The following is a 27080-nucleotide window of genomic DNA, read 5'->3' on the forward strand; positions in this document are numbered from 1 at the left end:
GTGACAGAAAATCAAATCCCTATCAGTCCACATGGTGGGGCAGGAGCCTAAGAAACCGCTCTCCTCTTCCTCGGCATCGGGGAAACCAGAAGCACGATATTGATTTCAAATCAGTTTCTTTCCGCACACAAACTTTTTATTATGTGATTGTTTTATAGAGAAGATTTAAAGGGATGTTTACCTTAAGAAAATAACCTTGCAAAACAAGTAATTCCATTTAGGCAAAAACTCTTTAATTTTACTAGCGGGCAAGGTTATTTTTTATGAATATTTTACATTGCCGACACCCAGACTTTAATTAAAAATGTAATTAACGTCTGTGAAATTTTAAGGTATTTTCCTATCTCTCATAGTCGGGGATTTATCTCCTCTTTGATTATTTTTCTACAGTCTTGGGCCTTGTAGACACGCTGTAGATGATAGATCACTAAGTCAATGATTTTCATTTAACGCAGAACAAGATAAACATAATGTTTATAGCAAGTGCGTTTAGTGAGAACACGTCTCCGGTTTATTAAAAAAGAACAGAATTGGGAATACACCATCTTGTAGGCTCATTTTGCTTTTTACTTTATTTTTCGGCAATAATTCTGCAAAATAATCTAGTATAAATATTGATTTTTTTTACCCTTTTTTACTCTGTGGATATTATATTTAAAGGGGTGGCGGCATGCAAAAAAAAAAAAAAAATCATATTCGCCTCCTATTATTCCAGTGTTTCCAAATGATTAATTCTTATCCGTTATTATTTTTTTTTTTACACTGCGTAATGTTACACATTGTTTAAGCTGCCAATGAAAAAGCAAGCAATAGATGTTAAAGCGGTTTTCTCAAAATCGCTAACTATAACGTTAAAATGTACTAATCGCTGAAACCGCTAGGATCCAGACTCATTAGTGCCCCATCCTCATTGGAATAGGGGAACCCATGCCTTTCCTCTGCTCCCTTCATTTTTTATGGTACTTCCAGAAATAGTTGTACTGTACTTTCACCAGCAGTTCCATAGTCACTGAATGGTGAATACACAATATGTATCGGTAAATGTGTGTGTGTATATGTGTATATATATATTGTGAGACTGTGACCGGGGTTATCTATGACGGCCGGTATGTCTCGCCCCGGTTGTGCTCACTCCATGATAGAAAGTAAATCCACTCTAGGGTTAATCCTGTTTCCCTACAGGCTGAAGGAAGGGTTAAATGGAAACAGGAACGAGGGCAGGTGTGCCGGGTGTGAGGGAGTGAACACAACTCCCTGAGTTCTCTGCTGGAGAGGCACATGTATATATTGTTGTGGACTTTTTTTTGTTTGGACATTAAAACCGTGTGCTGTGAACCTTAATGCCTGGATCCCGTGTCTTCTGCAGCGCAGCCGACCGTGCTACCTCACATATGGTGGAGAATCGGCGGGCATGACAGCCGGTGAGGTGTAGCATCATCCCTGGTGACCCAGCAGCACATGTCCTGGATCCGAGCGGCTATACTACAGCCCAAACCCGGTGACGCCATGGAGGACATACTAAGGCAGCAGCAACAGACTAATGCACAGCTACAAGAGGCTAATGCACAGCAACAACAGGCTAATGCACAGCAGCAACAGACCAATGCACACCTGCTCCGGGCGTTGGAACGTCAGCAGCAATCCTTGCAAGCGCAGGAAAAAAGGCACCAAGAACAGATGGTTCTCCTGGCCAAGTCGATCCGTGCCGGACCGGCAGCAACAACCCCGGGACCGGGTGATGACGGCAGCGTCCGGAAAGCGGTGAGACAAGCGTTGCAAAAGATGACCCCGGGGGATGATGTGGAAGCGTTCTTGGCGGTGTTTGAGCGGGTGGCCGAGCGGGAAAAGCTGCCGACCCCCCAGTGGGCTGAGGTATTGTCGCCCTATCTGACGGGGGAACCCCAAAAAGCGTACCTGGACCTCTGTACCGAGGACGCCATTGACTATGTGACCCTAAAAGCCGAAATACTGGCACGGTTGGGGGTGAATACCTATGTACGGGCTCAGCGGGTAAATCAGTGGTTCTATGAGGAAGCCAAACCCGTACGCTCCCAGGCCTATGACTTGTTGCATCTTGTAAAAAAATGGTTGCAGCCTGACACTCTGAGCCCGGCGCAGATGGTGGAAAGGGTAGTAGTGGATCGTTTTGTGCGCACTTTACCCGTCACCGTTCAACGGTGGGTAGGACAGGGTGACCCGAGTACCCTGGACCAGTTAGTGTCCCTGGTAGAGCGGCATGTGGCTACGCAGGACTTGATACGGGACACTGAGACTTTGCGTACCGCCCGTCGGTCCGGCCCCTCCAAGCCTAGGGCCAAGGACCCACCGCCGACAACGGTGCAGGAGTCCCCTACCGTCCCGCCTGAGGCCGCGGCCGCCAATCCTGAGGTCCGGAAGGTTCTGTACCCTAAACGACAACCCGTCAAGGGGGTTTCCGTCCCCATTAGATGTTGGCGGTGCCAGCGGGTGGGACATATGGAAGCCCAGTGTCCACTCACCACGGAGCCCATGGATTGTGGGGTTACCCGGCGGGGTTCAATGTATGCTCAGGTGGTGTGTACCGCTGACCTGGTCTCCCCAGAGACGGAGCCCCACTTGTGCCAAATACAGGTGAATGGATGTCCGGTTACAGGATTGTTGGATTCCGGAAGCTTAGTGACCCTTGTGCGATCCACCTTGAGGGCTAAAGTAAAGGCCACAGGACGTACCGTGGGGGTGGTTTGCATACATGGGGACCGCCGAGACTATCCCACGGGGATTGTCACCATCACAGCACCTTGCGGTCAGGTGCAACATGAGGTGGGACTTCTTAACACTCTTCCTTATGACGTGATCCTAGGAAGGGATCTGCCCTATTTTTGGACTTTATGGAAGGGACCCCCTAAGTCTCCTCAGATATTGGTCAGTCCGGGACCTGAGCCCTACAATCCTGAATCCGGGACACCTGCCGTAGGGGTCCCCATGATAGGGACAGAATGTGAACCCGATAGGTCGCCCCTAGAGGTATTGGCAGGAGAGGCTGAGACGGTCGAACCCATCCCGGAGTTGGAGGCGTCCCCAGATACGTTTGGGACTGCCCAACTCCAGGACCCTACATTAATACATGCCCGGAGTCGGGTGACAGTAATTGACGGGGTGGCACAGCTGCCCGGTGCCCAGGTAAGGTACCCCCATTTCGCTCTTAAGCAGGATTTACTCTACCGGGTAGATGAAATACGGGGCGTGGGGGTAGAGCAGTTGGTGGTGCCCCAGCCGCATCGTCGGCGGGTCCTCGACTTGGCTCATAAACACCTGATGAGTGGCCACCTAGGGGTCAAGAAAACGCAGGAGCGAATATTGCAAAGGTTCTATTGGCCCGGAGTCTTTGGGGAGGTAAAACGGTTCTGCGAAACCTGCCCGGAGTGTCAGCTTACCGCACCCCTGACCCATTTTCGCAGTCCGTTGGTACCGTTACCCATTATAGAAGTCCCTTTTGAACGGATAGGGATGGATCTGGTGGGGCCCCTCGTAAAGTCCGCTCGAGGGCACCAACACATCCTAGTGATCGTTGACTATGCCACCCGGTATCCCGAGGCGATACCTCTCAGACATTCTGCAGCAAAGCTTATAGCTCGGGAGTTGTTTGCTGTGTTCTGCCGGGTGGGGTTGCCCAAGGAGATCCTTACGGATCAGGGGACCCCATTCATGTCTAAAGTGACCAAAGAGCTATGCCGGCTACTCCAGATCAAGCAGTTGCGTACGTCTGTGTATCATCCTCAAACGGACGGTTTAGTCGAGCGTTTCAATAAAACCCTGAAAACCATGCTAAAAAGGGTGATTTCAAAAGACGGGAAAGACTGGGATATGATGCTTCCCTATTTGATGTTTGCCATCCGTGAGGTGCCACAGGCATCCACGGGGTTTTCGCCTTTTGAGTTGTTATACGGGCGACATCCCCGGGGATTGTTGGACCTGGCAAAGGAAACATGGGAGCAAGAGCCCACCCCCCATAAAAGTGTGATTGAACACATTTTGGGTATGCAGAACCGCATAAGCGCGGTCATGCCAATTGTGAAGGAGCATTTACAGGAGGCTCAGGCCGCGCAAAGCGGCCGCTACAATAGACAAGCCACTGTGCGGACCTTTAAACCCGGGGATCGGGTGTTGGTATTAATCCCCACGGCGGAGAGTAAATTCCTGGCTCAGTGGCAAGGCCCCTACGAGATAAAGGAAAGAGTCGGGGTGGTCAACTATAAGGTATTGCAGCCCGGTAGGCGGAAACCTGAACAAATATACCATGTCAACCTATTAAAACCCTGGCAGGAACGGGAAAGCCTGATGGCTGTTTTCTCCCCATCTCCCTCCTCTTCGGGTCGTTCACCTCCGGCTCCAGCGACCTCCGGAGAGGACGAACCGGAAGTAAGGATTGGAGAAGCCCTCACCAAGACTCAGAGGCGAGAGGCCAGACGGTTGGTTCAGCAGAACCCCGATGTCTTCTCCGAGCTGCCCGGTAGGACCAGTCTGATACGACATGATATTGTCACCGAGCCCCACCTGAAGGTACGCCTGAAGTCATACCGGGTACCGGAGGCTCGACGACAAGCCATATCGGAGGAAGTAAAGACAATGTTACGCCTGGGGGTCATCGAAAAATCCCGGAGTGAATGGGCTAGTCCGATTGTCCTAATACCAAAACCCGATGGCTCCTTAAGGTTCTGCAATGACTTTAGGAGATTGAACGAAATATCCAAGTTCGATCTCTACCCCATGCCCAGGGTGGATGAGCTGATTGATAGGCTGGGACAGGCGCGGTATTTTACCACGCTCGACCTGACCAAGGGGTACTGGCAGGTGCCACTGACGGAGTCCGCCAAGGAGAAAACCGCTTTTGTTACGCCGGAGGGTCTCTTCCACTATGTTGTCTTGCCTTTTGGGTTACATGGCGCTCCGGCCACGTTCCAGAGGTTGATGGACTTAGTGCTGGAACCCCACCAGGCGTATGCATCAGCGTACCTTGATGACATCATTATTTACAGCTCCGATTGGCAGACCCACTTGGAACAGGTACAAGCGGTGGTGGACGTGCTTCGAACAGCTGGATTGACAGCCAATCCCAAGAAATGTGCGTTGGGACTCACGGAAGCCCGCTACTTGGGCTACATGATAGGCCAAGGAGTGATTAAGCCCCAAATTAACAAGGTTGAGGCGATCCAGAAGTGGCCTAGACCCCTGACCACGAAGCAGGTTAGGGCCTTTCTGGGTATCGTGGGGTACTACAGGAGGTTTGTAAAGGATTTTGCGGGACTATCAGCCCCCTTGACGGACCTTCTCAAAGGCAAGAAGTCCGTCATGGTGCGCTGGACTCCGCAGGCCGAGGACTCCTTCCGGGCCCTGAAGGGGGTCCTGTGCGGACAGCCCGTTCTCGTACACCCTGATTTCCGGAAGGAGTTCATAGTACAGACTGACGCCTCAGAGGTCGGCCTGGGGGCAGTGTTGTCTCAGGTGGTTCAGGGGGAGGAACACCCCGTCACCTTCTTAAGTAGGAAGCTCACCCCTCCCGAGCGGAATTATAGCGTAGTGGAGAAGGAGTGCCTGGCGATCAAGTGGGCCTTGGAGTCCCTACGCTATTACCTGCTAGTACGGCAGTTTCGCTTGGTGACTGATCACTCTCCGCTGGTCTGGATGAGGTCCGCCAAGGAACGGAATGCCCGGGTTACCCGGTGGTTCCTTTCTCTGCAGAACTTCCGGTTTACGGTTGAACATAGGGCCGGTAGGTTGCAGGGCAACGCCGATGCCTTGTCCCGCGGCCCGTGTTTGATGGCGGGAGTTCAACCCCGCACGCTTGAACTGAGGGGGGGGGTATGTGAGACTGTGACCGGGGTTATCTATGACGGCCGGTATGTCTCGCCCCGGTTGTGCTCACTCCATGATAGAAAGTAAATCCACTCTAGGGTTAATCCTGTTTCCCTACAGGCTGAAGGAAGGGTTAAATGGAAACAGGAACGAGGGCAGGTGTGCCGGGTCTGAGGGAGTGAACACAACTCCCTGAGTTCTCAGCTGGAGAGGCACATGTATATATTGTTGTGGACTTTTTTTTGTTTGGACATTAAAACCGTGTGCTGTGAACCTTAATGCCTGGATCCCGTGTCTTCTGCAGCGCAGCCGACCGTGCTACCTCACAATATATATATATATATATATATATATATATATATGCAAATTGATGTGTGTATGTTTATATGCATGTTTTTAAGTATGTATGTACAGTACAGACCAAAGGTTTGGACACACCTTCTCATCTCTAGAACAACTGTTAGGCCTAAGCCACACGGCGAGAAAATCGGTGCGAGTGGAGTGCGATAAAACATCGCATTCCCCTCGGACCAATTCTAGCCTGTGTGTGAGCACACATGAGCGATTATTTTCTCAGCCCTAATCGGACCGAGAAAACAATCGCAGCATGCTGCGATTGTAAGCCGAGACTCTTTCTCTCGCACCCATTCAAGTGAATGGGGCGAGAGAAAAATCGCACTGCACTCGCGGTACACCGGTGTACTGCTAGTGCAGTGCGAGAATGGCTATAGCCGGCTACGCAGGAGAGAGGGGGAGAAATCCCTCCCTCCCCTCCTGAGTGCCGGCCCGCCCCCCGCAGCAGAGGTCCGCTCGCACGAACGGACCTCAGTTGCAAGGACACACGCATGACACTCGGCTCTGCTGTACTGCCAGCACGAGCAGAGTCTCATGCAAGGGGATCGCAGTAGTCCCCGTGTGGCCCCAGCCTTAGGGCTAAGCCACACGGCGAGAAAAACAGTGCGAGTGGAGTGCGATAAAACATCGCATTCCACTCGGACCAATTCTAGCTTGTGTGTCAGCACACATGAGCGATTATTTTCTCAGCCCTAATCGGACACAGTAGCAAGGACACACGCATGACACTCGGCTCTGCTGTACTGCCAGCACGAGCCGAGTGTCACGCAAGTGGATCGCAGTAGTGACCGTGTGGCCCCAGCCTTAAGAGGAGACTTTGTGCAGCCGGCCTTCATGGTAAAATAGCTGCTAGGAAACCACTGCTAAGGACAGGCAACAAGCAGAAGAGACTTGTTTGGGCTAAAGAACACAAGGAATGGACATTAGACCAGTGGAAATGTGTGCTTTGGTCTGATGAGTCCAAATTTGAGATCTTTGGATCCAACCACTGTGTCTTTGTAGAAAAGGTGAACGAATGGACTCTACATTGGTGGTTCCCACCGTGAAGCTTGGAGGAGGAGGTGTGATGGTGTGGGGGTGCTTTGCTGGATACACTATTGGGGATTTATTCAAAAATTTAAGGCATACAGAACCCGCATGCCTACCACAGAATCTTGCAGCAGCGTGGTATTACACCCGGTTTGCGTTTAGTTGGACCATCATTTATTTTTCAACAGGACAATGACCCCAAACACACCTCCAGGCTGTGTAAGGGCTATTTGACTAAGAAGGAGAGTGATGGGGTGCTTCGCCAAATGACCTGGCCTCCACAGTCACCAGAGCTGAACCCAATCGAGATGGTTTGGGCTGAGCTGGACCACAGAATGAAGGCAAAAGGGCCAACAAGTGCTAAGCATCTCTGGGAACTCCTTCAAGACTGTTGAAAAACCATTTCTGGTGACTACCTCTTGAATCTCATCAAGAGAATGCCAAGAGTGTGCAAAGCAGTAATCAAAGCAAAAGGTGGCTACTTTGAAGAACCTAGAATATAAGACATATTTTCAGTTGTTTCACACTTTTTTAAGTATTTCATTCCACATGTTATAATTCATAGTTTTGATGCCTTCAATGTGAATCCACAATTTTCAGAGTCCTGAAAATAAAGAAAACTCTTTGAATGAGAAGGTGTGTCCAAACTTTTGGTCTGTACTGTATATACAGTGTTTATATATTTATGTGTAGACTGTGAGCCCTCGCGGGCAGGGTCCTCTCTCCTCCTATACCAGTCTGTCTTGTACTGTTAATGATTGTTGTACGTATACCCTCTTTCACTTGTAAAGCGCCATGGAATAAATGGCGCTATAATAATAAATAATAATAATAATAATAATAATGTGTGTATTTGCACGTGTATGCAGATTTGTCTGTATTTGTAAATGCATATAAAGTAGAGTGGAGAAAACAACTAATTGATACTCTGCCAATTTTGCAGAAAACACCCCCAAAGTATGATGTTTGCACCCCAATGCTTCACAGATGGGACTGTGTTCTTGGGGTTGTACTCATCTTTTTTCTTTCTCGAAACACAGCGAGTGGAGTTAATACCAAAATGTTCTATTTTGGTCTCATCTGATCACATGATCTTCTTCCATACCTCCTCTTGATCATCTAGATGGTCATTGGCGAACTTCCAATGGGCATGGACATGTGCTGGCATCACCAGGGAGGCCTTGCATGTCCTGCAGGATTTTAATACATGAGGGCATAGTGTTTTACTAATGGTAACCTTTGAGACTATGGTTCCAGCTCTCTTCAGGTCACTGACTATGTCTTCCCATGGGCCTGGCAAAATGTTTGTCACCCTAACCCTAATATTTAGTTGCACACCCTTTGCAATATATAACTGCAATCAATCGTTTCCTATAACCTATCAACAAACTTTTTACTCCTCTCACCTGGAATTTTGGACTCTTCTTTTGCAAACTGCTCCAGGTCTCCCATATTTGAAGGAGTCTTCTCCCAACAGCAATTTTAAGATCTCTCCACAGGTGTTCAATAGGATTTAGATCTGGAATCATTGCTGCCACTTCAGAACTCTCCAGCACTTTGTTTCCATCCATTTCTGTTGGCTTCTTGAAACTTGTTTGGGTTATTGTCCTTATGGAAAACCAATGACCTACAATCCAAACCCAGCTTTCTGACACTGGGCAATACATTGCTACCCAAAATCCTTTGGTAATCTTTAGATTTCATGATGCCTTGCACACAGTGAATGTACCCATGGCCAGAGGCAGCAAAACAACCTCAAAACATCTTTGAACCTCCACCGTATTTGACTGTAGGTACTGTGTTCAATTCTTTGTAGGTCTCATTCTGTTTTCAATAAACAGTAGAATGATGTGCTTTACCAAAAAGCTCTATCTTGGTCCCATCTGTCCACAAGACACTTCCCCAGAAGGATTTTGGATTCCATACATTTTGGTAAACTGTAGTCTAGCTTTTTTTTAAGTCTCTGAGTCAACCCAGAGCAGAGAGTTAACTTTGAATATGTTTTTTGTGGGGTTTTTTCACATGTAGACACTTGACTGCTATCGATATTCTAATGTAGAAATCCCCTTATTTCAGATTTGCACCACATTTTTATACACTAGTTTCCTATAAACAAGGAAATGTGCTATATGTAAATTGAATGTTATTTATATGGATGTGTTTGTTTTACAGTGGTGGTCACTATATTTTTCTGCACAATGATGTCTTATAATATGTGGAATCCTAATAATGAGTAATGCTCTGTTTTGATTCTACTCTTTTGCACACTCTTGGCACCCGTTACATGACCAATCCATATGCTGCTCGCATAGATATGATCAAGTGCCTATCAACTTCTCTATTATTGTTCTCAATTCTTTCAATTGAAAGAAGCAGAAGAGAGAGTGGATGCCATGTGATTGTAAGGATGCAAATTGCACATGGAACAGTCATGTGACGAGTCTTGAGAGTGTGAAAAGAGCAGAATCCTAAACTTGTTTGCAAACGTGGCAACTGTGAAATAATTTTTCGGGTCAGATTTGTCACAAAACTTGAAAGGTTTCCTGATGCCAGAAAAGTGAATGAGAATCCTGACGTCTCAGGCACACGTTGAGTATTTTTTGACTTGCAGATTTGGAGCAGATTTAAATCTGGAGAATATCAATTTTTCAGAATTTTTGCTGCAAATTTAAGCCATACTAATGAGTGAGGAAAAATCTGTACCAAAAATGCAGCAAAAACTTGTGTACGGTATTTTGTGCTGTGTTTTTCCTGTCTATAGATGCAGAAATGGTGCAGACATTTCTGTACTAAATACGGGACTTAACGTGTGCACATACCCTGACAGAATTTTAACACATCAAAATATTTTTTTTATTTTTTTACTAAAGATCTAATTTTCCCCAAAAAATAAAATGGAAAAAAGGTGGTGTGCACAAGGGCCTTCATCTGGTTTGGCTGTTAGATCTGTGTAACAAGCTCAGTACTATTACATTACATACTGTATATATAAAGTTTGTTTCTGTTCCCATATCTTAACAGTAAGCTCGGTTCTGTATCTGTTTCTGTGTGCTAAGCTCATTTCTGTATCTACGCCGGGAAGGGCAAGCCAACACAGTCTCTGCGGATTCAAGATGTCTTTACTCACAACTTCAGTTGCCAGCCCCAGAGCACTGGTCACCCCTGTGGTGGGCTGTAGCCGATCCCGGATCCGTGGGAGGTCAGAACCGGTGCGGTAGTCTGTGGGCCCTTCCTTCCTGCTCTTTGTAGTGTGGGTCCCTGTGGCTTGAAGCACTTAGAGTCCCTTCTGTACTAGGTAGAGTACTGATACCTATGCCAGTAGCGTGGATCCCCTTGAATCCGACCGTGATCGAGGTCCCGGAATCCTAGGTACCACTTGGCTCTGGAAACTTGTGTGGTTGGAAAGGCATGAAACCTTTCCATCTGGCAGAGTCTGATGATGTAACTTGGAATTACACCACCCTAGGGTGCTGCAAGCTGAACTGCGCTGGTCCCGGGAGATCTGAGTCTGTATCCTCCACAGCGACCGTTAAACTCCTATGTCCCATAAGAGCTACCGGGAAACATTTCTGCTCGCTCTCTCTCCTGCTGGAGACCTCTCTAAATTGCTGTGTGTTTGACTCCTAACTCCCCCTGGTGGCGGCTCTTCCCCTCACCTAGGTCCTAAGCTAGTGGATTGGGGCCCCAGTTGTGATGGCATACTTTAAATGCCACACTGTAGGCAATGCCCTTTGGTACCAAACCCCAACCCTAGCCCAGTCCCCAGTGGGGATGGGGCAACCCATGTGTGTATGTGGATCGTGAAGCCGGCACCGATCTCCCCCGGATCCATGATCAGTACTACATCCTTAGTGGAGTGCAGTACCCTGTGGCGACCAGAGCCTTAGGGGCACCACATATGTACTAAACTTGGCTCTGTTCCCATATTGATGAAGTAAACATGGTTCTGTTCCTGTATCTATGTATTCATCTTGGGTCTGTTCCCATATATAAGTAGTAAGCTCGGTTCTGCTCCTGTATTTATGTAGTAAGTTTGGGTCTGTTCTTTTGATTACATAGTAAGCTTAGTTCTGTTCTCTTATCTTTCTTATCAGTCTTATTCTGTTCCCGTATCTATGTAGTAAGCTCAGATCTGATCCTGTCTCATTGTAGTAAGCTTGGGTCTACTCCTGTATCTATGTAGTAAGCTTGGTTCTGTTCCTGTGTCTTTGTAGTAAGCTCAGTTCTCTTCTAATTTCTGTGTTGTAAGCTTCATTCCGTTCCTTTATCTTTGGAGTCAGCTTGTTTCTGTTCCCGTTTCTATATAGTAACCTTGGTTCTAATTCCTTATTTATGTAATAAGTTTGGTTCAGCTACCACAAGTCATAGGCTACTCCTTTCTAATTGACGCCCAAGCTAAAACCTGCCAGCGAGCTTCTGATCATGATAACCTCTGCACCATTCAAGAATATATAGGAAAACCTTGTTCTCAGGTTCATGGAACCTCATTGTTTGGATTGTGGGGATTCTAGCAATCGGAACCCAGTAATAAGCAAATTATTGCGATTAAAGTAGCCATTGGCATGAAAATTTACTGTCCTCCAGACGATAAAAATGTATGTCTGGTGCCAACTATTGGAAGTAACTACCTTATCAGTTAGAGAAAAAGGAAATTGTCAGCTTATTATTTGCATTTATTGGACATATTTTTTTCTAGGGGGGAAGGGATAGTAACAGCAAGTCAGACTTGCAGTGTCTTTAAATTTATCTTCCGTTTTACTTATTTGTTCTGGTTTTTTTTAATCTATTTATTTCACACATTAGTGCGGCGTCACACAAGACAATCTAATGTGCGATGTGTCGTCGGGGTCACGGTTTTCGTGACGCACATCCGGCATCGTTCACGACGTCGTCTCGTGTGACACCTACGTGCGACTCCAAATCGTTATAAATCATGGATCGTGTACTCGTCACTCATTTTTAAAAAATTGTTTCATCTTATTTGTGCAGGTTGTTCATCGTTCCCGGGGCAGCACACGTTGCTCCGTGTGACACTCCGGGAACGATGAACACATCTTACCTGCGTCCCACAGCACCCGCCGGCTATGAGGAAGGAAGGAGGTGGCCGGGATGTTTACGTCCTGCTCATCTCCGCCCCTCCGCTTCTATTGGCCGGCGGCTGTGTGACGTCGCTGTGACACCGAACGTCCCTCCCCCTTCAGGAAGAGGATGTTCGCCGCCCACAGCGAGGTCGCTCAGCAGGTAAGTAAGTGTGATGGCGGTTTAACAACTTTGTGCGTCACGGGCAGTGATTTGCCCGTGACGCACAAACGACGAGGGCGGGTACGATCGCTCTTGCAATCGCACGATAGATCGTACCGTGTGAAGCCCGCATAAGCCCCAATAAGTTCTTAAAAGACCTTTATGGGGGCATTTTAATTAAGTAAGACATTAATTTGATTGTGATTTCCCCAGTCACAGGGTAAATTGAGCCTCCTGGCTGCCCACAAAGTTGACTAGGTCTTCTAGAACCCAGCAGCTCCTGCTCCCTCACTCCACCCAACAATCACACGACTGATTGGGTCTGGAGGAAGAAACGTTGTCAATGGATCCTATACTGTATACACAGATTTGTGTATACATAGATCAGCAAGGCTGAGATGGTAATAAGCCATCTCTGTCTTCTCTATGGGAAGATAGGCTCTGTCTGACAGCCGACTCCCCACTCCTGCAGTTGCATGATCTGGTGCTAGCAGATCACTCTGCAAAATTAAGTGTGGATCATCTTGACTTTATGCGTGGTCCAAAAGTACTGTAGTTAAAGGGAACCTGTCACCAGATTTGGGGCCTATAAGCTGCGGCCACCACCACTGGGCTCTTATATACAGCATTCTAACATGCTGTATATAAGAGACCAGGCCGCTGCGTAGAACATAAAAAACACTTTATAATACTTATCTAAACAGTTGTTGCGGTGCACAACAGTCAGATGGGTGGCGCTGTTCTCCGGGATTGGTGCCTTCTCTTTCGGCCATCTTGGTTTTCCTTCTTCTGGAGCTGGCATGCCTGACGCGTCCTACATCATATACACGCGCCGGCATTGAGGTCCTGCACAGGTGCACTTTGATCTGCCCTGCTCTAATATACAGCATGTTAGAATGCTGTATACAAGAACCCACTGGTGGTGGCTGCAGCTTATAGACCCCAAATCTGGTGACAGGTTCCCTTTAACAAAAAAATATTTCATTCCATTGCTTGGCCTATTTACACATTTAGCTTTAGAGAAGGTTTTAGAAAATATATTAATACAAAGTATACAAAAAATAACTTATAATCTCCAACTTTATTACCCCTGAAGCTCTAGTAATGCCACTTTGTTGGTCCAGGAAATTTTTGCGAATTGTTTGAAATTATGACAGTCTGATAACACACAAATGTAACCGCTGCAGACAATCATTTGCCTCAACAGTCATATGTCATCGTACTGCTCTCACTGCAGAGGTCAGTGATTGGCTACACGGATTATATGCGCATGGTTGGAAAGACATCCTATAGGTCACAAACACCAGCAGGACTAATGAAGCAAAATCACGGAATGATGAGCGAATTAGCAGTAGAATGTATTTTGATATTTTAATGTGTCCACTTTTAGGATATGTTGGATGAACAACCCCTTTAATTTCTAGCAGACTTGATGTTCATACACTGTGAATAATTTGGAAGTGATTTTTCTGTAGCAGCCCCACAGATTATAAAGTCTCTTTTCACTAGAATACATCAGTAAACATAATGAGTACAATGATATGGATGCCAAGAGGTACCTTCTGCTGCGCTTTATCACTACCTACATTCCAAATGTCTGAAGTAATGCCAAACTAATTAGCAGGTTCAGCTCCTGTTATATCAAGAACACCCAAAGCCAGAATGGGTCGTAGGCACAGAATCTCAAAACCATCACAGAGGAAGTCAGGATCTGAAAAAGAATGCCCAGAACCATAAGAGTAGTGATTCCTATGTGAATGTGTATATACAGTACATAACATATTTTGCACTTGCCCCTACTTTACTTTTCCTTTCTATAAGGCTACTTTCACACAGTGCGGCTCAATCCGGCTGTGAAACCTATGCAACGGATGCGACGAAAACACCGCATCCTTTGCATAAGTTTTTACATGCGGCCCGTCCGTTTTTTTCCGGTTGCGGCATGCTACTGAGCATGCGCAGTGGAAGAAACCGCATGCGGTGACTGGATGCGGTTTTTGCCGCATCTGGCGTCCATAGGCATGCATTGAAAAATGTGCCGCAGCGGCCGGATGCGGCGCGATGCGTTTTTTTTGCCGGAGCAAAAAAACGTGCCAGGGAACGTTCCATCCGGCCGCCGCATCGGCTAAATCTGCCGCATGCGCAAAAACCGGATGGAACGCAAGCCCATGCAGCGCAATGAGGCGCCAATGCAAGTCAATGCTGGAAAAAATGAAACCGGTGGCAAAAAAAAATGGTTTTGTTTATCAGCAGAGCGCCGGATTGTGCCGCACTGCTACAGCCGGATGTGTGAAAGTAGCCTAATAGATCCACATTTACTTTTTCTGTAAAGTGCATATGTACTGACTTTACAGTTGCCGGTATTCTGGCTCCATCAATAATTTAGATCTCACTCTCTTCTTGAAGAAAGTGCACACACTCCGTCTTAATGTATATTTTCCAATTTTATGACCACAAATCCCAGTTTACCCGATTGCTCTAGATTCTCTGACGCTGTTACTTTTTGTCATTGCTCCTACCTGTAGACTGAAATTTATTGTGCAATACAGATGCAAAATGCGCTCATATTTCTCTATTGTGGAAATGGGCCTAATGCAGATTATTCTCAATGAAAACATATTTGGCAGTGCAGCAACATTGTACGGTGAATGAGACAGGCACCTCATTCTGGCATAAAAAGCTTTGAAAAGTTGCAATATTTTAGCACAAATTGAGGATGCACTAAAATGTTGTGACTAGAGTTGAGCGAGTAGCTAACTATTCGTACTCGCAATACTCATATCTACTGATGGGTGAACCCAAACTGTAAAGTTCAGGGTCCGTACCGAACACACAGTGTTTGTGCACACAATCCCGAACAGAACCTTTCTTGAAAGCTCGTGTTACAGTTCGGGTCCAGGAGCTGTAAAAAAAAGCACATTAGTAAAAAAACATTATGATAATACTTACTGCTCCCGTGACTCGTCCTGCAGACTCTGTCTCCCAGCCACTTCTGCTTCCGGGTCTGATCATTTACTTCCAGTGTTATTCACTGCACTGCTCATCACTCGGCAGTTTTCGGCTTTTTTTCGGCTGTGTTCGCGGTGACGTCAGGGTTCACCCAATTCCATGAGCCATAAACTTGATTGAATCTTGGCTGTCACTGTGCGAGTCTCACATCAGTGTCACCCGGCACATCACACACTATCCTTACTGGAGTGGGTCAGATGCATGTATTTCCATGCAGCTGAAGCACTCCTGTCAGAAGAGTGTGCGCCGTGCCGGGGATACCAACTTGCACAGTGACAGTCAAAGTTCAATCGAGTTCATGGCTCATGGTCCTGGGTTAACCCTGATGTCACCGCAAACACGGTGAAAAAAGCCGAAGACTGCTGAGTGACGAGCAGTGCAATGAATACCCCCAGAAGTTAATGATCGGACCTGGAAGCAGAAGCGGCTGGAAAACAGAGTCTGCAGGACACTTTGCGGGACCTGTAAGTATAATGACAATGTTTATTATTAACTATATTCTTTATTTTACAGCCCCCCACACCCCATCCCATACCTGTAAAGTCCAAGATCGGGGTTCGGACGTAAGTCCACGTTATCTCAGAACCCGAATTTGAACTTTACAAAAAGCTCAAACGAGTCTCTCAAACATAAACATCGGGGGGTTCGTCCATCACTGCAGTCATAACAATTACTGTTTAATACTCACGTTTTCGTTCTGAATAACGTGTGCAATGCAAATCAATGGGGAAAACTCGCAAAGTAACGAGTATCCCGAATGCTGCATTATTCGCTACTCTCACGAATAGTACGGCATTCGGGTTACTCGTTACTTTGCGAGTTTTTCCCCATTGACTTGCATTGCACACGCTATTCGGAATGAATACACGAGTATTAGATAGCGCTCGTTATGAGTATAGCGAGCACAAATAGTTCGATACTCGCTCAACTATAAATGTGACATATGGTGTTCTAACCTTATTTTTGCTCAGCTTCAAGAAACTGGGTGTTATATTTAATCAATTGCTCCTATGGTAGATGCAAGATACAAAAAAAAATCCCAATTTGGATCTCCCACATGGATTTACAGCACAGCAGAGGAACGTAGATATATATTTAGTAATAAAACACAGCTCATTTCGGCTACTGTATAGCCTTCATCAGGTGTAAAAATAAAAAATAAAATATACAATGGCATCCTTAAAGGGAACCTGTCAGGTCCCATTTCCATTTTAACCTACAAGCAGGGTGATGTGTGGCCTAGTAACCCCTTCCTACCCATCCCTGTGTTGTAATATTGTGTAATATGAATGTATAAAAAAAAAACGTTTTATTACTTACATGTTCCCTATGTAAATGATCTGAGGGTCTAGTCCCCTGGGTGTTTCATCGCCCTGTGGGCGTGATACCATGGATTTACATGAGTGACATCACCATCAGCTCCTTGAGGTCTCGAGCGTGCACGCTTGCCATTCCCGCAGCCTTGTTATCCGGTTGCTTGCTTGTCGGCTTCAGACACGCACTGCCCATGTTCAGAAAACTCCTGCGATTCTGCCCATCTGCGGAGCGCATCTGAAGCTAAGAAGAAAGCCCTGTGGTTGGTTATAAAAAAAATGGGGGGGGATCCTATGCCTTTTTAAAATAATTTATTTAAATAATTAACCCTAGAACACGCAACCATAGAAATCTACCACAGAAAACAAGTAACCTAGCAAGCCTGCGAGGCCCCAGGTGTGCCTTCTGGGGTTAAAAAAAAAAAAAAAGATGTAGGACCCCCTTTATTTTGATATTTGATATCCCATCACAGTAAAGCTCACAGGTGGAGGCTACAGCCTGTAGCTGTTGATTTACCCATACTGGCGATCAAAATATGGCGGGAGCACACGTCTTTTTCTTAAATTATTAATTTATTTCTTTTTACTCTACCATACAACAAACTGACTGCAACTAATAACAGATGCAGACACAAACAGGCGGGCGTGTTGTGCTGCAGAGCATTGCTGGAACGGGGTGTGCAGAGCACTATGTGGGGAGCACTATGCAGCTGTGACACCTTAGTCATATTAGGATCCCTATTATGTTGCCAACAAAATGGCTCCACACTGTGTCCCTAAACTTCATCATCCCTTATCCTTTTGGAAACAGCCAGATTGGGAGGGGTAGGTGACATCACACACAGGAGAGCAGATTCCACCACTTTTACTACAGTTGTAAGTGAGCTAGTTCTACAGTAGTTATACAGTAGGATTTCAGCAGCTGCTCCCCCTAGTGTTTAAGAGTGGAAAATATCAAACTTTTTATTTTTTTTTTATATTTTGCTCAATTAAAAACAAATAATATTTAATCAAAACATTTTTTTTTAGATGACACCTTCCTTTTAATGAATCTTGGCCAAAATATTTAATAAAAATCTTAATTTTCAGAACCCATGTAATAATTACCACTTAATAGTCATTACTCTAAACTAACCTTATACTAGCCTTTATTATGGCATGCATTGTAATGCACGTCACTGATGGGGCAATACATTATCAGATGGAAATCTTTGCATGGTGCAAGCAATGTTTCCAAAGTAGATTTAATTAAATAGCAAAGTAGGTCCAGACCAGATGGCGCTGATTAATGATGTTGTGCTGAATTCTTTCTTTCTGCAAGTTCTGCATGCATCCACCTCACAAGACATTTCACATAATTACTGAAGATACAAACAAGGTGAAATATGGAAGGAAAAGGCTGACCTCATCTTTCACTCCACAATAGCAGCACTAACCGTTAATGTGGGCAGCGCAAGAAAGGGCAGATATTGGACGGGGTGACTTCTGCCCCCATATCACACAGCTGTAATGTAAGCAGTGCACATAGCTGATCGCTCTAATTAAGAGCGCAGTTCACACACACTTTGCCCATTTTGTTTGACAATCCCATCTTTCATACACGCCGCACCTTTCCTCCAAATTAAGCTGTAACAAATGTGCATGTTTTGCTTACCTGGTTTACAGTTTAATAAAACAAAAATATATTTTCATTCTTTTGAGTACACTTATGACACACCGCAGGGCTGTGGAATGCTCAGTTCCGGGCCTTGTATCACAGGGACATGGTCTGGCACGATTTGGCCGATGCCCGGTTCCGTGACCCTGGGTGGTCGCTTAAAAAAGGGGTTTAAAGGAAAAATAGAAATAAAGGAATGTTTTTTGTGACGGCACTTGCGGTATGTGGCTAGGTGAGGAAAGCCACCGCTGCAAAGTCTCTCACTGCTGGGGCTGGTGATATTGAGCAGTTTGGATGTTAGGGCCCTCCGCAAGTAGAGCTGAGCCCCAGGGGAGAATGATGGTGGTTGTAGTATGGGAAAAGCTGGTGGTAGAAGTGCAGGAATAATTCAGACAACACAGGGGCTGCGGTTTAACTTGTTTTTTACTCACTGGTTCCATGAAGCTGCAACCCGGCTGGTGCTGGTCTCTACTAATCTGGGCCTCAAATATTCCGGTATTCCATTTGTCCCAGTGCCAGTGTTGTGACCTGGTGAGCTTTACTTCCATGCACCTGTCTGTAATTGGTGAGTCCCTGTAGCCGGAAGCGTTTTGGGGTCCCCTACTGTTATCACAGTCCTGGCCCGTATGGCAGGCAGCTTGAACCTCTCTTTGGTTAGTCCTCGGTCTCAGCTCCCTGGGTTCCCTCTTTGTTGCTGTGCCCCGGACACTAATGTTGGTGAGGTGATTTATAAGGTGAGCTTGAAGTGTCTTCTTGAACTAGGGCTCTGCACCCCACCGGTGCTCGGTCCTGTGCGTACTCACACCGTACTCTCCCAGCGACCGTACTACTTTAGCCCAACAAGTTACTCCACACTTTCTGTCTGCATGCCAACTTCAGACTCCTTCCAGGATGTCTGACTACAGTCCACTTCAACTGCCTTCACTGGTCCCTCCTCCTCCCGGGTTTCTGACTAGCGGTCTGGATGGGTCCCAGCTATAGGTGGCCATCCATCAGGTCCGTCTCTAGCCTGTTACCCAGTCTGGGAAAAAAGGGCAGAATTATGCGTGTTTGTTTGGTGTTTACCGGCACTGGTCTTCCAGGAACCCGAGGTTAGCACTGCACCTGTTACTGGATGCAATACCTTGTGGCACCTTATGCCTCAGGGGTGCCACACTTACTGGGTTAAATAAATAGGATAATCACTTATCAACTCGTTATCGACTAAAGCAAATGTGTCGTAATACAAATTGAACATATTATTAAATCATTTAGACCATTTACATGTCAGAATGGCTAAAAAATCCTTTCTACGAGTTCTCCCACCTGATTTTTGAATGAAAATGATATTCGCCCAGTTCAATTCTTCGTCCTTCAGCCCTCAGGACTCACCCCCATATCATATATTTATCACCTATCCTGTGGATAAGTGAAATATGAATTTTATTGTGCAACAGAATATGTTAGCACTATAGAATTAAATAATTGTTAATAATTATGCAATAAGTGTTAAAATGTAGAGAGTACCAGTAAGACAAAATCTTTACCAAATGTGTAAGGCTATGTCTGAGGTTTTTATCATTTTTTTTAAGCATTTTTAGAGTAATTTTGTCACAAAACTGCATGCAAATCCTTTTGCAGCAAAGTCAATGAGAATCCTAAAGTTTTGCGTTTTTCCCTCGCAGAACTGGTGCAGAAATTAATCTGCAGCAGGTCAATTCTTTCAACATTTTTTTCAGTGTTTTTTCCACCCCAGAATAGATAGAAAACGCACGGAAAAAATGCATCACAAATAAGTGTTAATATAAGCGGGGAGGGGAGGGATTGCCAAAAGATGCAGATTTGGTGCAGAAATTTCTGCAACCAAATGATCAGCGTGCGTACATAGACTTAAGGGGGCTTTACACGCTACGACATCACTAATGCGAAGTCGTTGGGGTCACGGAATTGGTGATGCACATCCGGTCATTTTAGCGATGCCATTGCGTGTGACACCTATGAGCGATTTTGCATCGTCGCAAAAACGTGCAAAATCGCTCATCGGTGACATGGGGGTCCATTCTCAAATATCGTTACTGCAGCAGAAACGAAGTTGTTCCTCGTTCCTGCGGCAGCACACATTGCTCCCTGTGACACCGCAGGAAGGAGGAACCTCTGCTTACGTGCCTCCCGGCCGCTATGCGGAAGGAAGGAGGTGGGTGGGATGTTTGTCCCGCTCATCTCCGCCCCTCCGCTTCTATTGGGCGGTGGTTCAGTGACGCAGCTGTGACGTCGTTGTGATGCTGAACGAACCGTCCTCTTAGAAAGGAGGTGGTTCGCCGGTCACAGCGACGTCGCCGGGCAGGTAAGTACGTGTGACGGGTTCGCGCGATGTTGTGCGGCACGGGCAGTGATTTGCCCGTGGGGGCCTCTATGTGACTTTGTGGTCTGGATCTAGGTTGGACCTTGTTGGCCATGGAATTGATGGGTGAGTGATGAGGCTGGATACCGCCGCTGTGATGCTAATTGGGCAATACACGTTCTGATTTATTGCAGCAGCAGTGCCCTCCCTCACAGCCCCATCCTGATTCATGCTTTAGTGGCAGAACTTGTCACTAAAGGGAATGCTATAAACTTTAGTTTCTAACCAAACCTCTGATTCACTAATTGATAGTGTGGTATTCTCCTGAATGCACTTACACTGGCTGACCACATGCTACTATATTTTGGCACCTGTGACTGTACCGTGTGAAAGCATTTCAGGAATACTCTATGGGTATATGAGGTTGGTCCATAGGGATCCATAGACCACATGGTAGGCCATATAAATATAATATATATGGTTACTTTGTATAACATTTGACCTGTACTGATGGTCTTATTGCGTCCACACCTACCACTCCCCTGTTAGGAGGGACTCACTTATAGTTTACACTGTCCTATTGTGCCAAAAGTAAAATTGTCATTTTTTAAAAAAGTGTATCAATAAAAAATTCTTGTTTTATGACATTGTGGCATTTTAGTAATTTCCTTCAGGAGTTACTTAGTGGTTTCTATGGTTATGATGCCGTCTAGTGGATGTTAAGATGTGGTATCTGTGGCTTATTTGTTTATGGATAATGCATTTTGCTGTAAAATACAACTAAGAAAATCCTCCCAGAACAGTTAACTCTATATGATAGGCTGATATTTACCATGATACAAACTATATGAAGAAAGGGTATGACGTTTCATATTTTAATATTTACATGACACATTTTCAAGCGTGGCAAGCACGTTCAGACCAAAAGGAGTCTGCCGTACAACGAAAAAAACACCAAAACAATGCCACAAACACTGGGGACACAATAACAATGGTAAGCCCTGGAGCTAGTTAGAGGGTAGATGGACACCTCCTCACCTCACCTGAGCTGTCCCTACTCTCCTAGCCAGTCCCTATACTGCCTCTGCAACTGTCGCCGAGCAGCACCCTGAGTCCCTGGGAAGACCCTATAGAAGCCCTGGCTAATGAGAGGCAGGTGAGGTTCACTAAACCCACCGCTGCACTAATGAGACAAAAGGTTAGAGGAGACAAACAGGGGAAAAACTGAAACACAAAACGATAGGGTTCGGCTTCTGGAGCGCTCCAACTCAGCTCCTTCCACCAAGGGGGCCAGTATACAAATGAATTTGTATCTTCAGCAAGGATTGCTGGGTAACACCTCTATATAAACCTGAATGGCGTGACTACAAAGCTATTGCAGCTGAAGGACTCAGCTAGAAACTGCTGGAAAAGTTGCTAACAGCAAAACTGACATTAACCATTTCAGTGCAAAAAGAAATAAAACCACATTTAAATGTGGATAGCCAAATGAGGATGAGAGTCTCCAGTCAGATAGCTGTCACTAGGCTCCAAAAACAGGGAGACAGCCATGACATTACCATGAGTGTAAATATGATTGGCTGATTCCAAACACAACCACATCCATAAATATAGGAAGGTGTTCACATTTATGCAACCACATACTTATTTTAGTTTTTCCTTTAAAAATGATTTCAGTTAGTTCCTCAATGGATTATTTAGTGATATTTAAAGTGGAAAAATTCAGAAATTATTCTCCTTGGTAGGCTTTTTGTTAAATGCTTAATACTTGCATTTTAAGAAGGATGTGTAGCCCCCTTCACTATAGTTCTGATCACTTGTGGCTGGCGCACATGCAATGTGGTGTGAAAACCCTGAACCTTGGTGAAACATGTGGTGTAGTGACAATCTTTTTCCTCACAGTGTCGGTACGGCTCTATTGGGGGCTGGTGGCAAGGTCCTCTGACATAGTTTGGTGGAGGGGACAAACAAGGAAGCAGGGGAGGCCATTATAATTTACAACAAAACGTTTTTTTACAGAGCTAGACGTTGAAAAGACATAAAATATAACTGGCATCAGACTGGGTGCTGTTCACATTTGGATTTGTAAGAGTTTTCACATAGAGGATTATATATGGCTGTACTTTACATTTCTTCTTCCACATAATCTTACAGTAATATGTATCCATTTTAGTAAAATCCATCTTAACTACTTGCCGAAAACCGTCCGCAGCAGTTACCTTTTCAGGTGTTTCCAGGGGTGGGATTCAAATTTTTAACAACAGGTTCTCTGTAAACCCTGCCCAGTTGAAAACCCACACCCATTCAGTAACCACACCCATTTTGTTAGCCACACCCATTTACACGCACTTTCCTCAACCAAAAAATACAAGTAATTTAAAGTAAAATCTCTTTCCCCTTCTTCCCCTCCTATACCTTCACTCTCCTGCCCAGTATCAGTTGTTCCAGTCACTGTCAGTCATATTTTATTAAACGGGTTTTCTACAATTTTTAAAAATTATTACTAAAGGAACCCTGCTAACATTGGAACGGATGACCTTCCCCATACAGATCTCATCCCATTATGGCTGCATTCCCCCTACAGATCTCATCCCATGTGGCTCCTTTCCCCCTACAAATCCCGTTATGGCCTCTTTCCCCTGCAGATCCCATCATGGCTTCTTTTCCCAGCAGATTTTATCCCATGGCGCCTTTTCCCACATAGCTCCCATCTTATGCAGCCTCCTCTTCCCATATAGCTCCCATCTATGCAGCCTCCTCTCCCCATATAGCTCCCATCTATGCAGCCTCCTCTCCCCATATAGCTCCCATATATGCAGCCTCCTCTCCCCATATAGCTCCCATTTTATGCAGCCTCCTCTCCCTATATAGCTCCCATCTATGCAGTCTCCTCTCCCCATATAGCTCCCATCTTGTGTGGCCTCCTTTTCTTCCCATATAGTTCCCATCTTGTGTGGCCTCCTCTTCTCCCCATAGAGTTCCCATCTTGTGCCCCTGCGACCTCTCCTCTGTCTTCCGTCCTCCTCCGCGGCTCTCTGCTAGTGATGTGTCGGTCGCGAACGATCCGACACAAACATCCGGCTCCTTCAAGTGACTGACAGGAGCCGGATCACCAGTGTGAGCCACTAAAATCTCTAAACGGCTCTTTTCGCTGTCAAAACCCCGCCCACCCGTGGCTAAACTCCGCCTACTCAGCAATCTAATTGGCCGCTTGTAAGTGGGTGGGGTTTAGCCATGGGTGGGCGGAGCTTTGGCGGTGTTACTATAATCTTAAATATGTGTTCACCTGAGGTAAACACATATTTAATAAGGAGCCGAGAACGATCTGAAAGATCCGTCTCTTTTTGGTGAGTGGAGCCATAGGAATTGGATCACCAAAAAGAGCCGGACTGCCCATCACTACTCTCTGCACACTGACGTTGACAGACGGCAGTAGGAGGAGCTACCTCCTCACACTGCAGTCACATCTGCAGCGTCAGCGCGTCGGGTCAGGGAGCAGACAGGCTCCACTGAACCTGGAAGTGCGGCTCTGAGGTACGAGGATTCATTTCTGTTAGTGTCTTAAAGACACTAGTGATGGGCAGTCCGGCTCTTTTTGGTGATCTGGTTCCCATGGCTCCGCTCACCAACGAGAGACGGATCTTTCAGATTGTTCTCGGCTCCTTATTAAATATGTGTTTACCCCAGGTGAACACATATTTAAGATTATAGTAACACCGCCAAAGCCCCGCCCACCCGCAGCTAAACCCTGCCCACTTACAAGTGGCCAATTAGATTGCTGAGTAGGCGGAATTTAGCCGCGGGTGGGCGGGGTTTTGATGGCGAAAACAACCGTTTAGAGATTTTAGTTGGTCACTCTGGTGATCCGGCTCCTGTCAGTCACTTCAAGGAGCCGGATCTTTGTGTCAGATCGTTCGTGACTGACACATCACTAAAAGACACTCACACAAGTGAATACAGGGAACCGGATCGCTGGAGCTGTTTCTTGCCGGTTCGGGGAACCGGCTGCTAATTTAACAACCGGTTCCTCAGAACTGGACAGAACCGGCTGAATCCCACCCCTGGATATTCCAATGTGGCAACACAGAATTTCTTCTACAAGTATTCCACTCAGTAGGTTGGCATCTTGCAGTCCCCCGCTGTTACAGGGCAACGTTGTCCAGCCCACAGAAGTCTCAGGACTACCAGTAGCTTTGCACTGTGGAAGTTCCAGTTTGGTCCTCTCCCAGCTTCCCACTAAGCTGGCTCATTTCCAGGGTAAAGCTGTTGCTTTTTTATGTGCTTCTTTTCTGCCCATAAAAAAGTATGTTTTGGCAGGAAAAAGGCAACAAAAAAACGCACATTTTTTATTGTGTTTGCGCGTTTTTTGATATGCGTTGTTTCTTGCTTCTTTTTGTGCTTTTTTTTAAGTCAGGGGTTCCTTTGCTGCTACCCACGCAATCGCCGCCAGGTGCCTGGCTGATGTTACAGCTGGGATCCAGCTCTCACTGCTCGTAGCGGTGCCTGCGCTGCTTCCGGTAGTTTAACCCCTTAAATGCTGCAATCAGTGCAATCACAGCATTCAGGAGGCAGGGAGAGGAATCGCATACTTCTCCCTGGCGATTGGGTCCCTGTAATACAATCACAGGGACCCGATCGCTGCCATGGTAACATGGTAACCCTGGGTCATCACCATGATGATCCTAGGTCACCCAGCTATGGAGAGCCTCACACACCATGGTGTATGCATGGTGTATGAGGCAAAGTGCTGCAATATAATCCACTGTAGTGATAAATCATTGCGGAAATGCAGAAAAAAAATGCAGAAACAATTGACACGCTGCTTCTTTTCTCAGCAACAAAATCTGCAAGGAAAAAAGAAGCAGCATCTGCACAGCAAGTCACGATTCTCATAGACTTTGGTGGGATGCTTTGTCATTGCTTTTATCGATTAAAATAAGCAAGGAAAAACACATGAAAAAAGACAAAAAAAAGCCACATGTGCACATAGCCTAAAGATTCTGCCACTATTTATATGAATTCCTGTTCTATTAGAATCTGCTTTCTGTCTGGCTGATGCTTAGTGTGCTGTAACAATAGGCACTCTGATGTACTACAATTACTCTGGTGCACTACAGGCACTCTGATGTACTACAATTACTCTGGTGCACTACAGGCACTCTGATGTACTACAATTACTCTGGTGTATAACTGGCACTCTGGTGCACTACAGGCACTCTGGTGTGTATTACAGGCACTCTGGTGTATTACAGGCACTCTGGTGTATTACAGGCACTCTGGTGCACTACAGGCACTCTGATGTACTACAATTACTCTGGTGTATTACTGGCACTCTGGTGCACTACAGGCACTCTGGTGTGTATTACAGGGACTCTGGTGTATTACAGGCATTCTGGTGTATTACAGGCACTCTGGTGTATTACAGGCACTCTGGTGTGTATTACAGGCACTCTGGTGTATTACAGGCACTCTGGTGTGTATTACAGGCATTCTGGTGTATTACAGGCATTCTGGTGTATTACAGGCACTCTGGTGTATTACAGGCACTCTGGTGTGTATTACAGGCACTCTGGTGTATTACAGGCACTCTGGTGTGTATTACAGGCACTCTGGTGTATTACAGGCATTCTGGTGTATTACAGGCACTCTGGTGTATTACAGGCACTCTGGTGTGTATTACAGGCACTCTGGTGTATTACAGGCACTCTGGTGTGTATTACAGGCACTCTGGTGTATTACAGGCACTCTGGTGTATTACAGGCACTCTGATGTACTACAGGCACTCTGGTGTGTATTACAGGCACTCTGGTGTATTACAGGCACTCTGGTGTATTACAGGCACTCTGATGTACTACAATTACTCTGATGTACTACAGGTACTCTGATGTACTACAGGTACTCTGGTGTATTACAGACACTCTGGTGTACTACAGGTACTCTCGTGCGTTACCGGCACTCTGATGTATTACAGCCACTCTGGTGCACTACAGTCACTCTGGTGTATTTCAGGCACTCTGGTGTATTACAGGCACTCTGGTGTATTACAGACACTCTGGTGCACTACAGGCACTCTGGTGGACTACAGGCATTCTGGTGTATTACAGGCACTCTGGTGTACTACAGGCACTCTGGTGTATTACAGGCACTCTGGTGTACTACAGGCACTCTGATATACTACAATTACTCTGATGGACTACAGGTACTCTGGTGTACTACAGGCACTCTGGTGTACTACAGGCACTCTGATGTACTACAGGCACTCTGGTGGACTTCAGGCATTCTGGTGGACTACAGGCACTCTGATGTACTACAGGCACTCTGATGT

At 46.0% G+C, this 27080-nt stretch overlaps 1 protein-coding gene across 6 annotated transcripts in view; it reads left to right on the top strand.

Annotated features, from left to right (window-relative positions):
• The window catches only part of ROBO2 (roundabout guidance receptor 2), a 1624265-nt gene that overhangs the window by 383229 nt on the left and 1213956 nt on the right, over positions 1-27080 (top strand). The gene's annotated exons all lie outside the window — the stretch shown is intronic.

This window comes from Anomaloglossus baeobatrachus, chromosome 2, assembly GCF_048569485.1.
Source record: "Anomaloglossus baeobatrachus isolate aAnoBae1 chromosome 2, aAnoBae1.hap1, whole genome shotgun sequence".
NCBI classification, from domain to species: domain Eukaryota; kingdom Metazoa; phylum Chordata; class Amphibia; order Anura; family Aromobatidae; genus Anomaloglossus; species Anomaloglossus baeobatrachus.